Here is a 6,000-nt window from a genome sequence, read left to right on the forward strand (position 1 = left end):
GGACACATAGGGCCTGGCATAAGGTGGCACAGGACATTTGCCGAGGAGACCCATGGGGCATGGCGCTATAGGGATGTGTACGGAGTGGCCACCAGGGAGTATAGGACATTTGCTAGGAGGCCCACAGAGCACAATGGCTATAGGGACATGCAGGGTCTGATGCAAGGCTGGCACTGTGCTGGTACACATCAATCACCAAGATGTCCCAGCTCCCATCAGGGGCCTTGGCGCTCCTGTGGTTTGTTGTCCCACAGAATGATATCACTTTTGCCGCAAGCCCTGTCATCTCAAAGTAAGACAATCTCTTACATCAGGAATCTGTACCATCTCAGAGCAAGAGCATCTTGTGATTGTGGCCTGTTGTTTCAGCTCAATATAACATAACACACCACCGAGGCCTGTCCTCTCAGTGCAGTGTGACAGGTGCATGGTGTTTGCCATCTCTGCAAACCACACCTCACTTCACTGAGGCCAGCGGCAATCTGCTCCATTTTATAGCAATTACATGCAGTACTTGGGCAGCTGGCAAGCTGCCAATGCACCCTCTGGTTGGGCAAAGTTTGAACTCCCTAGTACTATCCATATCAGTATCACCCCCTCTTTGGCCCTTCTGGACAGGGCTGGATTAACTCATCCCTGGGTCCCTACCGTCTAATAACATAATAAACAGCAGATATATACACACAGTCCTGCCTACACTGACAAGGAAAAATAACTTTTTAAAGGGGAGTGGGAGTGAGCAGCTGGCTCATGGCCTAACCACTTTTCAGCATGTACATGTCTAGAGGCAGCTGAAGGCATGAGATCACAGTGCCTTTCAGGGTAGGCCCAGCCAAAACTCTGCCATGACAGGGGGATAGCCAGTCCAAATTTGAGTAAGTGATGTTGAGACCCAGAGCAAATCTATGCCCCCAATACACCTTAAATGGCACTCGGCAGCCTATGCTTTGTTGAAACGGTTAGAATGTTAGTAAAGTTCTTTCAGTTTGTACACAAATCCACATTGGTTAAAAAACAACCCCCTTCCCCCCATGAATTTGGGCCTCAGGCATGGTGCCCCATTTGCCTATGTGTTAATCCCATTTTGCCTCTAGGATGTGGGTATATAGCAAATACCACACATTTAGCTGATTGGGAACCTTGGAGGAAGGGCGTCCCGCCCTCCACCCCCAAGTTTTGCTAAAATGAGACTCCCAGTGGTGAACAGATTACTACCTAAAAGCACTTTTAAAAACTCTTACACATCTATTAGAATTTGTTTGTTTAGACCATTATAGTGGGAAATTGTATGTGGAAGGGGATGCATTAATTCTGATAATCAAACCAAAGTGTTTGTATGCGTGTGCCCTTTTCACTGGCTATCAAAAAAAAGGAACAAACTCTTGCTTTTGCTGGGTTTTAAAAGAACATGGAGGTTGAGTGTTCAAAATGTGTGTTAGATTGTAGCTATGCACCTGAAGCAGTTTCCATCACAGTGAAGAAACCGTTTCACTTTCAAAAGAAGGATACATTAACTTTTAATGTTAAAGTACACCACAAAATAAAATTTCTATTTGTGCGTGTTTTAACAAGTCTGCTGTTTGTTTCAAGATGTAGAATTCAAAGTGTATTTTGGTGACACTGCAACTTCATTGCATTGGAACATTGGACGGCAACTTGGAATATCAGTACTTCTCAGCACAAACATGAAGATGTTCTGATATGAACACTTTTCTCACAAAGAACAACGTAAAGGTGAAAATCAATTACAAATGCTGAGAAGTGAAGTGAGATCTTCATTCTACTACAACCTCTTCTGGATCCTGAATTCATTTAAATGCAGGGGATGAGTTTGCTAAACAGTAAATGGACAGATAATATAGGAAAGGGTAGGAACTGAAGTTATTCTGACTTAGCTCAAGCTATTGCTGACCAGAGAATGAGACTTATCTTCACAGAAGGCCTGAAGTTTTTAATGAAACATACGCTTTATAAGATTGCTACAAGCATAAACATTTCTTCAAGGTATCTGATTCTCTCCTGTAGTATGTCGCATCTGGTTTAGGTAAATGAGCCAGAAGCACCTCACTTAGATACTACTGTGCTATAAGAACCCACACAAAGAGCTTGCAAATGCTGTTTGATTACTAGCATTGCCATCTTTCAGAATTTGGCTTGCAGTAAAACAAAAAAAACATGATGTCATACCTCAGTGGAAAATTTTTACCAATCTGAAGTAAAATTTATAAATTCTAATGTTCTTCACATTAGATAAATTTGGGACTACTTCCCAAAACAAGCTGAAGGAACTACTGCTGAGGGAAGTTACAAGAGAGGGACACTTTAGTATTTTTCCGTGACAAAGAAAAATCGTTACAGCATGTGAAGAAAGAAAGTTCTTCCTTTTGAAATGGTGAAGGATTTCTCACCCCTCCGCCCCCTACCATGTGTTTGAAGAAAGGGACAGATTGCTGTGGTGTATTTGCATTTCTTTACATTGCCCAATATCTTCTCTATAAGGGAGCCATTTAAAATAGGAGGAAGTTATGGGACACAATGGACTGTACAGTGTATGGTCTTGAATAAGTCTCAAAGAGGTAGCAACAGAAGAAAAAAAAAAAAACTTTGAGTGAACCAATGTATAGCATGTTATAGTTATTCAGTTATTTTCATTTTCAGCATCTATCCGTGGCATAAGGTCCTTCAGAATATTAAAAACAAACTATTTCATACAGTTTAAGAGCTACAAAGCATTATTTAACTAGTTAATATTAATCTCACACAAAGAACTTTGTAAGTTTGTAGGCACATCAGCGATGTGAATATATTACATTTCAAGAATATTAGTTTTCAAATTAAACAAAAAAATCTTAGAATCCTAGAAAATTCTGTTAAGGTTACACTTCTCAAACAAAGCTCCCAAACAACCGTCACTCTGCCCTTCCCTTCTCCCCCATACGGATGCCCTGTGAAAATCAGAAACTCATACTAGAGACACGCTGAGATATGACAGCCCACTTCCCGAGCTGAGGGATGGGAAGGCATGCAGGAGCAACTCAGTGGGACTGGAGAAGGGAAAGCACTAGCACTTACCTGTTTTTTCCCGTTAGTGAACCAGCTGTTGTTTCCAGAAAATAAAACTGACTTCCGATGAACCATGTGAGGTTTGTCAGCTGCAGAAACATGGGATGTTGTAATGCCTTCCCCTGCCTTCTACATCTTGAACTGATTCTGAATATGATCTCCAATCATCAGCTCTTTGGTGTGGCTGCCAGGAGCAGAGGGAGCCCATTTACTTCTGTGCATAGCACCTGCAGCGATCTGATAACTTAAGGAAGTTGTGACAGATGTGGCAATTTCCTGCAATATCCTTGAAAAACCTTATTGAATTAAGTTTAAATATCCTTGGAGTTCATGGTATTAAATGCAAAGCCTCTATATTATTGTGGGCCTGGATGATCAACAGACTATATTGAGCAATGTGGCAGATGAAAATAGTCTTTTGGAACAATACATGTGAAGTGGATTTCCTGGGAAATATCACGGGGCAGGGGAGGGGGTTTGAAAGCAAAATCCTTATGCTAAAACCTAGCCTTTTGAAACTATGCCCTGAGAAAGGGACCACTGATTACCTGTTCCCAGAATCTGAATATCAAAGTCTCAGGCGGTATAAAGGAAAGATTAACCTATGAATGGTGTGCTTATTCTAAGCTGAGACCGTTATGAGCTTGTAATCACAGAAAAAACTCTTGGTGGGGTTTGAAGGAAGACTCCTACCAAAACCCAGGCTGGAGTTGGGGGGTGATCTCTGGTAAGCTTATTAGCAGGTGTATAGGTTCTTTTGTTGTTTTTAATATCTTTTCTCTATAAGAATAAATGTGCTTGCTTAGAAAGAACTGTGTGGTAATTTATAACTGTGAGCAAGTATGCTGTTTTCAGCCTCTGGAGAGAGAGCGAAGTGCAGATGCTGGCCTGGCTTGCTGGGAATAACAGGGTAGGCAAGGAACTGTGCAACCTGAACAAAATCCAGTCAGGAGGGAAAGAGATGTGGGTCTCCATCCAAGAGAAGTGTCTGACGAAGTGGGCATTCACCCACGAAAGCTTATGCTCCAATACTTCTGTTAGTCTTAAAGGTGCCACTAGACCCTCTGTTGCTTTTTACATCCAAGAGAAGTGATAGCTCAGGGCCAGAAGCCTAAGAGTTGGTCCCCTTGCAGGAGGGGGAATTCAGGTGTGGTTGTCCTGAACTGTGACAGAAGTATTTTCATAAAATGGCAAACCATTATTTGTTTGCCATGTGGCTTCAATGAAAGTGGTTGAAGAGCCAGGCAAGGGTCATAGAAACACAATGAAACAGTATTAGCTGACTGTGTGTTTTGGAGAACCCACTTACCTATGCAAGGATTATCTTTGGCACATTATATGGCTGTAATAGGTCTGCAGTTCCACTTTTCCTTGGGAGATCTGTGAGCTCTGAGACACATCTAAGTTATAAGGAGCCTAGAAAGGTCCATTGCTCTTGTACTGTTCGGATGGTTTTGTAATGACTTTAACTACTGTGGAACTCCCAAAGTATGTTTTAAGGCTATTCCATACTTTATAAAATCATCCTTCATTTCATGGTAGAAAAGAAATGTTGACACCTAATATGCTACTCTGGGGAAGAGACTAGTTTAAACCCAAATATTTCAGCCTTCTTGGAATCACCTGTTTCCTATAGTTCTTACTGATTTGTCAGTGAAGCACTTGAAAATTCCTAATAAGGTATTTTCACTAACCCTGGTTTTCCATCTGCTTGGAAAACCTTGTATTTTTTAGTCTGCTGGCAGGCAGATAGCATCTCAGGGGGGCTGTTGATTATGCTTCCATAGGGGAACCTGCCCCAATAGTCTTATTTTCCATAATAATTATAGCAAATAAATAGTAGAACAAGAACAATTATGATGTGGCAGTGCATGCTACCATGGTCATTATGGTTATAGAATCATATCCAACATTTGTAGTTTACATCCCTTGTCATACATCACCAGCAACTGCAAAAATTCCTATACTTGCATTTGGGTAGGGAACACTATACAGTTAATGTTTCGTTTGCCACCTGCCATTGTGAGGCAAGCTAATGTTAATATTTACAAAGGGTGGTAACCCTTGATTGTTACATCACAGATCACTGAAGAAATTGGGTAGCAAAGCATTTTTATACAAACAACAAAAAACCCAACACACAAGTTTCTTGGTAATCAGAACTAATGGAGAAATAAATACAGGAAAAGTATAGGTTTTTTAAACAATGATAAAGGATGCTGGTCCAAAATTTGATCTTGTTACAAAGCATATGTAACTGTATAAGGGGACGTTTTTAAAAGTCACTTCAATGCTATTTCTTCTGCAAAATATTCCTGTATTTCAGCAGCATAGAACACACACACACAAACGTGTAATCTTCCTCTAACAAACCAGTATGAGCATAATACGAGTTAAAAAAAAGATTAGGGAAATAAATAATAGTTTCAAGACCTAAGGGCTTATTATAAACAGTGGGGTAACCATCAACAGCATAATCTATTATTAAAGTATTAATCTTATCCTAATGTATATCTAATGAGCTGTAGATGGCTGGACCTTACAGGTTGGACCTACAAGATCTTGCAAGAGCAATTATCGCATAATCATACAACTACTAACAGACAAAAAAAAAAAAAAAAAACAGGACAGCTTTAAGTTAGGGTTGTTATTATGTAGGAGTATGGTGGAATATCAGTTCAAAGAACATAACCATTTGACATATGAATCCCCACCCGAGATAAATGTGTCTCCAAAATCCTCCAAAACCAGGTTTTCATAATGAGGACCACATTCTAGGATCAGAGTGCCCAAGAGCAGGAGTGGATGCTGTAACCCCCAAAACGGGGGACCAGTGTTACCCTAGTGGAAGACTGCATGTGGGGGCCTCCAGTCATTCACATTTTATGGGGCACAAGAGGTCCCCTGCCACCACTACCACCATGCAAGCAGAGGGCC

The sequence above is a fragment of the Trachemys scripta genome, chromosome 1 (genome assembly GCF_013100865.1).
Source record: "Trachemys scripta elegans isolate TJP31775 chromosome 1, CAS_Tse_1.0, whole genome shotgun sequence".
NCBI classification, from domain to species: Eukaryota; Metazoa; Chordata; order Testudines; family Emydidae; genus Trachemys; species Trachemys scripta.